Source organism: Gracilinanus agilis, chromosome 3 (genome assembly GCF_016433145.1).
Source record: "Gracilinanus agilis isolate LMUSP501 chromosome 3, AgileGrace, whole genome shotgun sequence".
In the NCBI taxonomy this organism is placed as follows: domain Eukaryota; kingdom Metazoa; phylum Chordata; class Mammalia; order Didelphimorphia; family Didelphidae; genus Gracilinanus; species Gracilinanus agilis.
The window spans coordinates 251579981-251592307 of NC_058132.1; positions in this window are offsets into that span (position 1 = coordinate 251579981).

Below are 12327 nucleotides of genomic sequence, written 5' to 3' on the forward strand. Positions count from 1 at the left end.
CAGAATTGGTTTGCTGAATGGCAGTCTGTAACCCTCTCTGTCTAGTTGTTTGGCTTGGACTGGACCACATTCCTCAATCAGAGAAAATAGAGCTCATGAGATTGTTACTCTTGGCAGGAAGCCACTTTTTCCTTCTCCTTCTTCAGGGTAAAATTATGATGTCATAGCCTTCAAATGCACCCCAAAAGTCACAGTCAATCAACCAATATTTATGAAGCACCTATTAAAGACTGCTGGTAGAGACCCTGAGGGTTTAAAAAAAACATATAAGATATTGTCCCTGACCACAGGGAGCTTATAACCTTGAGAAAAATTAAAGGCTTACAGATGTGAAATAGAGAACAAAACAGGAAGGACAGCCCTGACAAATAGGCTGAACTGTGCCAGTGTTCCCTGTTTCTCTGATCTTGAGCTTTGCGTGAAATTCCTTTTGGATAATAACCTCCTTGCCCTTTCCCCTTCTCTCCTTTCTAACTTAATCATTTTTTTTAAACCTTTACCTTATGGTCTAGTATCAATTCTAAGACAGAAGCATGGCAAGGGCTAGGTAATTGGGGTTAAGTGATTTACCCAGGGTCACACAGCTAGGAAATGTCTGAAGCCAGATTTGAAACTAGGTCCTCCCAACTCCAGACCTGGCCTTCTATCCACTGTGCTACCAGACTGTCCCCTAATTTCTTCTACTTCTTCTTCTTCTTCTTCTTCTTCTTCTTCTTCTTCTTCTTCTTCTTCTTCTTCTTCTTCACCCATACTTTCTGTCTTAAAATTGATAGTTAACATAGGTTCCAAGGCAGGAGAGTGGTGAGGGCTAGGCAATGGGGGCTGAAATAAAAAGGTAAATTGGATGCTTGGTGGTAGAGGGTTTCTGATTGTTAGGGCCGGTTATCAGAAGTAAAACAGGTTTGGGAAGGCCAACAAGAGAAATCTAGCAGGATACCCAAATGATGTAAAACAGGGTTTATTCAAAGGAAGGGAAGGAAGAAAAGGAAGGGAAGGGGATTGGGATAATCTGACTAGATGCTGTAACTAAACCTCCCACTAAAATCCAGTGAATTGTCTTCTCAAAGTTGTTATCAGCTCTGATAGTACTCACTCTCTACCTAAAAGTTCCAGTTCCTACAATACCTCACTAACCAAATTTCCCCCCTTTAGATGGTAACGAGAGTAGGAAAAGGTTGGAAGGTAAGCAGGATCAAGGGCTCAAAGGGGAGAGGAGCCAACTGACAGTTGGCTTCATCAGCTTTGTAAGAGTCTCTGTAGATCAGGAGTAACTGGATACACAAACAGGAACACAGTTGTACCAGAAGGACAGCCACAAGGAAAGGGAGAAATGTTCACGCTCACTCAGTCCACCTGATGAGTTCAGACACACACTCTCAACTTCATTCAGAGATCACTCACAGGAGAAACTCACACTGACACTCTCCAGAATTATGGAATCTTTCCTATCTCTGCTTTGGCAGCAGTTCCTATTTTTCCTCATTTTCCCTATAACAGGGTTAAGTAGCTTGTGCAGAGCCACATAGCTAGGAAGTGTCTGGGGCCATATTTGAACCCAGGACCTCCCTTCTCTACATCTGTCTTTCTATCCACTGAACCACCTAGCTGCCCCGTCTCAAGTTATTCTTAATGCTCATTCTATTTCCAATCCTTCCAGCTCTTCCTAGTTGCCCAGTGGATTCCCCTTATACTGACTTCTTTTTCCCTTCTTGATCTTGACTCTATGATTGGCCAGTCCAACTGTACACCATCGCTGACCTTTGATTCCCTTGGCCCTTTAGCTTTTTGTGAATCGTTCTTTTGCTAGACCTCAACTCTGGATTATCACCTCTCCCAGGAGGGATTTCTTATCTGGCAGGGGACACTTGATACTTGAATGGTCAAAGAAACTATTACTTTACCAAGAAAATAAATAGAATTGAGCACAACTAACTCTATTCTCCTGGGCAAACTGGCCGGAAAAGCGGCTAATGTGGAAGACCTTTTGGGCCTGAGAAACCCCAAACCAGTAATGATAATAATCCAACACTGTTGTAGTATTTTACATGTGTTTTACACATAAATTGTTAGGTCATGCAGTGACTAGAGAGCTGAACTTAAAGTCAGGAAGATCTGGGTTCTGTTCTAGCCTTGGCATTTACTGTCTGGCTTTGAGCAACTCATTAAACTTTTTATAATTTCAGTTTCCCTATCTGCAAAATGAGGATAATAATAGCACCTACCTCTCACATAGTTGTGAAGATAAAGTGAAAATTTTGTGTATATATGTGTACTTATGCACACACTCATAGGTACATTTGTGTGTCTGAATATACATATACAAAAATAGAGAGAGAACACTTTACAAACCTTAAAGCACCGCATAAATAATAGCTATTATTATTAGAAGATTTCTAATACTATGGATACATATGAAAGAAAATCCTCAGACCAGGCTGACTTAGTTCCAGGAATTAATACCCCTAGGGTAAATTAAATTGGGAGAATACAGGATAGAAGATAAACTGGCTTCAAATTAAATTACACTCAGAGAGGAAGCAACCCCCTGCACAGACTGGAAGAAGGTGTCCTACTGCTTAATTCTTCTGAAACGATTCCCTAAAAAGTTACAAATGATCATTTTTAAAAAATGACTCTAAGGTTTAGTAATGTCTTTTGTTTCTCATGTCATTTCTAAATGTACTCCTTCCTCTTCTCTTACACAAATAGCTATACCTCATCACAAAGATTTTAAAAAGAAAAAAGTTAAGAAAAACAAAACCATTGACAGTGTCTGGCAGTATTTGCAATAGTCCATACTCATAATCGCCCTCTGCTGCGAATAAGGGAGGAAGTTATATTGTTCAGCTCTTTTCTGGACCAGGCTTAGTCATTATAATTTTATGTCATTTGCTTTAATTTTGTTGTTCTTTCTGCTTATATTGTGATAGTCTTTGTATATATTGTTCCCCTGGTTCTATTTACTTCTAATTAGTTAATATGCCTTCTCCTTCTCTGAATTCTTAAAATTCCTCATTTCTTATATAGAGTTCCATAATATTCCATTATCATTCTCATAGGTTGTTTAGCCATTCCCCCAATCAACTGACATCTGTTGGCTTCCAGATTTTTACTACCAGAAAAAGGAAAAAAAAAAAGATACATAGGGGATCTTTACCTTTTGAAATTTCTAGTTTCCTTCAAATCTCAGCTTAAGAACCATATCCTCTTCAAGCCATTCTTGATTCTTGCACTTCTGAAATTATCTGGCATTTACTTATTTGTATATATGCACATCCCACCTCTAAAATGTAAACTCCTTGGTGGCAAAGCCTATTTAATTTTTTTCTTATACCTTGCACCTAGCGCACTATCTGGCCTGTCTTTGTTGTTGCTGTTCTGTTATTTCAGTCACATCCAACTCTTTGTGACCCCCATTTGGAGTTTTCTTGGCAAAGATTCTGGAATGGCTTGCCATGCCCTTCTCCAGCTCATTTTACAGATGACAAAACTGAGGTAAACAGGGTTAAGGGACTTGCCCAGGGTCACATAGCTAGGGAAGTGTCTGAGGTCAGATTTGAACTCAGGAAGGCATGAGTCTTCTTGACTGCAGGCTCACTGTCCATAGTAGTTGCTGAATTGACTTATATAAGAATTGGACATTTGTAAGCACAAAACAAATCAGTACTGACAACTTGTATTAACATATTAAATTTAGCAGTATATCCAAGGGTCCAAAAGGAATTTAGAAAAGGGAATAATTAATACGGATTAGAAATGAAATACATAAAGCATAGAATTTCTCTTCTTCACGCTGGCAAGGACTGATATATGAGATGGCTCAAAAGTCTCAGTGCCATTTTAAACTTTAATGGCTCACCACAGCACTAGGACTTTGGAGAAGCCCTGTACACTGAAAAGCTTGTCAAAATCACATAGCTTGGGGCAGCTGGGTAGCTCAGTGGAGTGAGAGCCAGTCCTAGAAACGGGAGGTCCTAGGTTCAAACCCGGCCTCAGCCACTTCCCAGCTGTGTGACCCTGGGCAAGTCACTTGATCCCCATTGCCCACCCTTACCACTCTTCCACCTATGAGACAATACATTGAAGTACAAGGGTTTAAAAAAAAATCACATAGCTCCTAGAACATCTCATGCTTCAGACCATGCTAACTGCGAGATGGAAGAGAAATACCCGTCTTAACAATTTCAGACGTGTTCATCTTCCCTTTATCTTGTGACAAAACGTCTCTAGCCCTTCCCCAACATAAATTCTTTCCTGCAATGAGTGGACACAAATGAGTAGACAGTTGGAACTAAATAATGCGACCAAGTGTTGTGTTTTCACATTTTACCCAGTACCACATAATTAACCATTAATGAGCTGCAAAATAATACACTTTTTTCTAGACTGTCTTTACTCCTGAGGTCATTGAAAATAAATTATTTAAAAATTGGTAATATTTTCCATTAGCATACTACTAATCATATTTTAAAGGGAAAAGCCCTGAATACACATATGCATATACATGTAACCCACAGTCTAATTATCTTCTACTCTGCCTCCAGATGATTTAGGAGAATTGTAATGAATGCAAGGAATGTAGGATTTAGGAATTACTAAAGACGAAGGACATCTGGGATTTTCTGGTCATAGTCACACTACTGGAAAAGAGAGTTTGTGTGAGGGACTTCCATGCAATTAGAGAGCATCTTTGAGGAGAGAGTACAGACTGCTTCTTTTAAGTAGCATTAAGGCCTTCCTCTATGGAGATCTCTAGAGTGGAAGGTATGACTTATTAAGGAAGCATCTCTTGTTCTACAAAGGTTCGCAAGAACTATGGTGCACCACAGGGAGAACTATAACACTGGCTAGACCTAAGGAAATGTCCATAGGTTCATCTCATTAGCAACAAGGGTTCACAGAGCAAGTAAGTGTGAGGACACAAGCGCACACACACACACACACAAACACACAGCACTAAAAGACTACATATAAACGAAAAGATTTTGGGTAGCACTTTTATAATAGGAAAATGAACAAAAAAAACTAGAAGTAAAGTAAATGTTTACCAAATGGGAAATGGCTGGAAAAATTGCATTATTTGAATATAATGGAATATCATTGTGTTATAAGATAGTACTATGAATATGGGGAATTGCTAGAATTATGAGAAGACTTACATAAACTGGGAAACCTGGAAAACAAAATTGAAACATCATAATAACTGCAGGAACGTATAGGCTGTGGCCAAAGCTCCAATTTTCATAGGTCAAGTGTAATCTTGAGGATTTCTTTAGAGAAATCATAACTCCTTGGCTTATGTTGCCTCTGTCCAAAGCTGCCTCTCAGAAATGTCATAATAGGGGCAGCTGGGTAGCTCAGTGGAGTGAGAGTCAGACCTAGAGACAGGAGGTCCTAGGTTCAAATCCGGCCTCAGACACTTCCCAGCTGTGTGACCCTGGGCAAGTCACTTGACTCCCATCGCCCACCCTTACCACTCTTCCACCAAGGAGCCAATACACAGAAGTTAAGGGTTTAAAAAAACAACCAAAAACAACAACAACAACAAAAGAAATGTCATAATATAGTTTAAAGATGATTCGAGTTTAAGTCTATATATGTGAATAAAAATCCCATACAAGCACTAACAGTAACAATGCACATATATCAAGTTCAACATAATTTTATTTTAGTCCACAAAACCTAAAACCCCCCAAAAAACCCATATAGTAGCAAATAAGTAATCAATATAATTTTTTCCCCTCTTCCTTGATTCCCAGTTTTCCTTTGTCCTTCTGACTCATAATAAAACTTTATCCTTTAGACTCCTCTTGGAAAGGAAATAATCATAGGATTGCTAAAAGGGGGAACAATGCTGCCCCTCCCCATTTTGATGATCTCCACTATCATCCTAAAGACTATGTAGACATCCAGATTTCTAGTACTACTCTGATGTCTAGGATGTCTCCCATCTTCTCAGAAACTACTTAAACTTCCTTCCCATCAAACCTGTACTGTCAATACAACACAAAGAAACAGAGGAGGGCAAAGTCCAGGGTCTCTGCTCCAAAGTACTGTGACTTGGACTTTCCTGTTTTTTCTCTTTTTTTGAGAAGCATATATTCAATCCTGTTCTCCAAGAAAATAGTACTACCACAAAATTCACATTTCTTCTTTCTCTAGAAGACTGATTCCTTTGGGGTTGCTGGCTAGGAGATGCTAGAACTTACATTTCCCAGGAAATCCCTTTTCTTGGTAGGATGCAGATTCTGGGTTCACTCTGCCCCCAAACTCTACCATGCTCTATCTTGAAGACAGGGGGTTAGGAATTCCTTGAATTCAAAATATGTGGTTCTCTCTCCATTGCTGCCATATGGTCAAGAATGCAGGTTCCTTTGCTACCTCTTGTCCAGCAATTTAGGGTCTAAGAACTCTCCTATCGCTTCATGGGTGACAGCATTGTACAACTCCCAAGTACTTCTTTCCCAAGGCAGACATTAGGAACAACCAGAGGGAAATTCTCCCTATCCCAAATTTATTGTTACTCTGCTACACCTATCTTCAAGGAAAGAAGCAAAAAAAAAAAGTTTTTTTTTTCCTTAAAAAGGACAAAATGGTGAAAAGCAAAGTCTTGAACAAAGGCTTTTTATAGGTCAACCCAATGAAGCAGCTCTCCCTACTATAGGCTGCATGTATCTAAGTTAATTTTTTTGTTCTTATTATCTCCACTCAGAACTGAAAATAGGTCAACTGAGCATGTCTTAACTCATAGAGAGAGGAAATCAATGACCCAAAGACCCATCACCCTCTGAACTCACTAAGCTGAGAAGGAACTCTCCTTATCAATTACTTGTAAGGGTATTTTTTTAAAAAACACTTATTTTCTGTCATGGTATCAATTCTAAGACAAGTGAAGGGTTAAGCCAAAAAGGAGAAAGGACCACTCCATCTGAGGAAGTTGAGAGTCAGCCAAATCTGACAAGACACCTGTGCCATGATGGTTACTCAGGAGACGGGACTAATAATTGAAAGGGAGTGGAGTGAGGATCTAGAACTTTATTAACTCTTTATATTTCATAGTATGTATTTATATTTGCAAATATAAATAAAAGCAGCAGCAAATATGATTTAAATTAAGTGATTAAAATCACTAGGTCCTTTGACCTGTTGGAATAGGAATTTATTTAAGTGTTTTAGCCTAGATAGAAGCAAGGATTTCAGCTTAAAAGTAAGAGTGTTTAGATTTCGAGACATTCCTTTGTTGTGAGGGGAAAGAGAATTTGCTGTGGACCATTGGGGAAAAAAAGTCCCAGAAACCCTAGGGAAGAAGTCAGTTAGGGGCCATTCTTCTCTAACACTTGGAGAAGACAGTGGCAACTTTTTGATCTCTGAGTCTGAAAGATGCCTGGTGGCAGTTGAAGGTAAAAAAAGAAGAGATTTAAGATAATTAAGAAAACAACAGAAGAAGAAACTTAAGATTTGAAGTTAAGTATACCATTCACAAAAGAGTTAAATAAATTAAATAAATCCCTATTCCAACAGACGCAGAGTTTGAACTACTAGGCATATATTCCTACACACCAGAATATTATTGGAGCTTTTTTTGTGGCAGCAAAGAACTAGAAACAATGTAGATGCCTGTCAACTTGGGGGCTAAACAAACTGTAGTACATGAATGTATTGGGATATTACTCTGCTACAAGAAGCAGTAATTATGATTACTATAAAGAAGCATGGAAAGGCTTAACAGGGATGTGTAGATGTAGAGATAAGGAAGGAAAGTCAAGAAAATATACACTACAAGGTAAATGGAAAGAATCACAAACAACAAAAGTAAATATAGGAAAATTACAAAGAATAAACATGGCTACAAAGAAGAGATATGAGAAGGCACATCCCCCTCTCTTTTGTAGAAGTGAGGAATATTGCACATATTTTTAGATTTTTTTCAGTGCACTGATCAATTTAGCTAATTTTTTCTTCTTTTTAATCTTTTTTTGAAAAAGTATCCTTTGTAATATAGGATAGCTCTTTGGGAAGGAATAGGGGAAGTGACGTGGCATAAAAACAAAGGTTATCAATAAAAAATTTTAAATAAAAGATTAGAAGACTGTAACAAATATTGATTCAGAGGAAAGAGAACTCACCTCCCTCCTGCTGTAGAAAGGTTGAGTACTCCAGGTGCTGGATGTTGCTTATGCTATCCAACATGACCAGTGTATCAGTTGGTTTTACTTAACTGGTTTTCTTGGGGGTTTTTTTTGGTACAATCAAGAGAAACCTCTATGGTGGTGGTAGTGGCAATGGTGACAATGGGAAGTGTCATATATAAAATATCGATGACACTATTTTTTAAATAGTGTGTCCCCTAAGAGGAGACTGAGGAGTAGAGGAGCTAGGAGTAACAAATGGTGAGAGCAATGGGAAATTAAATTATCTGTGGACAATCCTAGTATGAGAATCTTCGTGCTGAATCTATGGGTCAACCTCTTGGAGCTAACACTGTGAAAACTTGTGGGACCCAAAGCTATTAAAATTTTCTTGTTATAAAATTTTCCTTGAATGAAACTTCTTTCTCTAATCTAATTGGTATTAATTAAGTGCCTATTATATGCCAGGTACTCTGTTAGATGCTAAAGATACAAAAATTGTTTATTCATTCAAGATGATTACTACCTCGGTGAGATGGCTACAAGTGGTGATGTGTGCACGAATATGTATAGACATAATAATTTGCAAAGGAAGAGAACACTAGAAAGAACAGGAAAGACTCTTAAGAAGTGGCCCCCAGCTTTGATGAAAGATCTTTCCTCAGCTGGCAATGGAGGTTTGTAGTTACTTTCTCTGCAGGGGGAGGAGTGTTGGAGTTACCCTGCCCTCTGAAGACTTCTTGTTCCTCCAATTGATGGGATTAAGCATGTATTGATTGGATTAGTCTATATTGCTTAATGTGCCCTGAGGCTAAAACCTGGAGAGAAAAAAAAAAAGAAGTGGGGGGACAAGATGGAGTGTTTTCAATTAGCTGTCCAGCAGTAGGGTCCCTGCTCTATCCTTGTGTTTGATCTGGTTTTCTTTCCTCTTGAAGCCCTTTGTTCTCTATCTGGGTGTGATGAAGCCAGGCAGTCTGAGGTTTGCCTCCATTTAAGCTGCCAACTTCCGAGTGTTTTTTTGCTGTGTTTCTCTGGCTTTCTCCTCCAGTCACCTCCCTGGTGCCTGTGTTCAACTCCAGGGGAAAGTAAGTACATGAATCATGTAACCATGGAAAATTTTCCTAAAAAATTACAAATTTTTTAAAAAAAAAGTGGCCCCTAAACTAAAACTTGAAGAGAGTAGGGATTCTGAGAGATAGAGATAAGGACAGAAAATATTCCAGCTCGGGAGATTCTGCTAAGGTACTGAGGAACAGAAGATAGATCAGGGGTTCTTAGCCTGGAACTTATCACATCTGTGAGAAATGAGAAATAAATGAGAGAAGAAAATCACATTTATTTTTAATTACCTCTAAATTTAGCATTTCCTTAAATTATGAATGTAGGCAACAAGCATTATCCCGAGAAGAGGTCCCTAGGCTTCACCACAATACCATAATGCTTCACCATGACACCAAAAAAAAAATTGAGAACCCTCAGGATAGATTCTGATCAGCACTCTTGCAGATGGTGAGTCAGTGTCAGCCTATTAGACTGCCTAATCAAGAGATTTTTCACAAGATATTTCTAGGTGGGCACTTAGGCTAAAAGAATTTGATCCTCCCTCACCTTCTCCATTACTCATCAAAAAAGTAGCTCACCATAGGCACCTCTGAGTTACATATATGCATATTTAAATCTTTATATGTATATGTATATATATATATATATATATATATATATATATTCCTATTGAGAGAACCCAAATAACATCATGTCAATTGAACACTTTCCTTTACAGCTAGAATTACCTGTCGAGTATAGTTTGGAAGAGCTCAGCAGATGGCATTCTAGATGAGAGATGTCAGCACAGCCTCCAGCCCACATGGGCCGTGAAGGCAGTAATGGGTTTTGAACTTCTATCTATCTCTAGTGAATGACAGCTCTTTGAAAAGGTAGTTATTTTATTGGCTCTTTCAATGATTCTATCCACTTGTGGAGAGATGTGTGTCTCTGCCCCATGTGGATGTTCAGATATTAGATCTGAATCTGAATAGATGTCAGATCATTGGGATTTGACACAATAACAGAGGATGATGCTAAAAGAAGTGGGCTTTTGGTCTGATTCTATTATACCTTAACCTCCTCACTCCTACATTATTTTTAAGACAAAGGGTCCAGATCTTACAAATGAATCGGCTATTTCCAAGCGTGGGTTAAAACAAAGTAGAATCTCTGAGGTTCCTAAATCTGAGCCATATTTTGGTGGAGGGAGAAAATAAAAACTGAGAAATAGCTCTTTGGAAAATATCTTTCAAATCTATTTTAGGAGGAGAATTTTTAACCAAGTGAGAAAGGTGATCAAAAGATGTGCTAGATAATTTTAATAACAGAAAGTTAAAATAGTATAAGTAAAATCAACAAATCCAGGCTAAGAAGGGAAAATACCCCTTGAGAAAAAATATCTGTATCGAATATCTTAGATAAGTCTGATAATCAAAATATGAAAGGAATTGAAACAAATATGTAAGATAAAGAGCCATTTCCCAGTAGTTAAGCAGTCAGTGGCTAGAAATGGTTTTCAGAAGAAATGCTAATGATCAACAACTTAAAAAAAATTCTCAATATCACTAATAATAAAAGAAAAAATTAAAATCAGAGAAACAAAAAAAACACAACTGTTTTACCTCACAAACATCATATTAGGACATATCACAAAAGACAAAAATGGTAAAATTTTGTAGGGAGTGTGGGAAGACAGGAATACTTAAATACTTTTGATGGGACTATAAATTGCTCCAAGTGATTTGGGAAACAATTTGGAACTACACCAGAAAAATCACTAAACTTCACCTAACCTTTGACTCAACATTGACATCCTAAAAGGGGTCAAAAACAGACAAATCTCCTCAATATAAAATTAATCATAATGATACCTTTAAAAATAGTAACTACATAACTAAAAAGAAAGGGGATACCTACCTATTGGGAAATGGTTCAATAAATTGTGGCATACGAATACCATTGTAAAGTATACTGCCATAAGGAACAACAAATATGAAGAATTCAGAGGAACTTGGAAAGACTTGTTTGATATGGGACAATTAGGTGGAGCCATGGATAGAGTGCTGGGCCTGGAGTCAAGAGGATCTGAGTTCAAATGTGATCTCAGAGACTCTCTGTGTGACCCTGGATAAGTCACTTAACCCTTTTTGTCTCAGTTTCCTCACCTATAAAATGAGCTGGAGAAGGAAATGGCCAATCACTACAGTATCTTTGCCCAGAAAACCCCAAATGGATCATGTACAATTGGACATGACTGCAACAACCAAATAACAACAAAATGAACTAAGAAGGACCAAGACAGCAATATATACAAGGGTTACAATAATGTAAAGAAAAGTAATGGTGATGGACATTAGCATTCAGATTAATGCCATAATTAAACTTGACTCCAGAGGATTGGTGTTATTTGATTTGGTTTTAAACTTTTACCTTCCATGTTAGAACCAATATTAAGCATCATTTCCAAGGCAGAAGAGTAGTAAGGGCTAGGCAATTGGGATTAAGTGACTTGTCCAGGGTCACACAGCTAGGAAATGTCTGAGGCCAGATTTGAACCCAGACCTGGCTCTCCATCCACTCAGTTTCCTGTAAGGTTATTAATGAAATACATTTCCATCCTCCAATCAAAGAAGTAATGTGTGACAGATGTAGTAGGAGACATATGTTGTCAAATTGATTAAATTGTACTTCTTTGTTGCAAGAGGATTTTCTGTTAGTTGGGGAGGGTTGACAACATTGTGGATAAATGTAACAATAGCACATTTAAAAGAAATAGTCTCTTGGATAATAGCTTAAGTAAGACCAATGATCTCTTTTAAATCATTAAAATATAAAAGCATGTTTCATTAGAAAGCACCCTTATTGAAGATGAATAAGCAATTTTCAGATAAAGAAATCAAAACTATAAATAAGTACAAGAAAAAGTATGCTAAATCTCTTATAATTAGAGAAATGCAAATCAAAACAACTCTGAGGTACCACCTCACACCAAGCAGATTAGCTAACATGACAACAAAGGAAAGTAATAAATGTTGGAGAGGATGTGGCAAAATTGGGACATTAATGCATTGCTGGTGGAGTTGTGAACTGATCCAACCATTCTGGATGGCAATTTGGAACTATACCCAAAGGGCTTAAAAAGACTGTCTGTCCC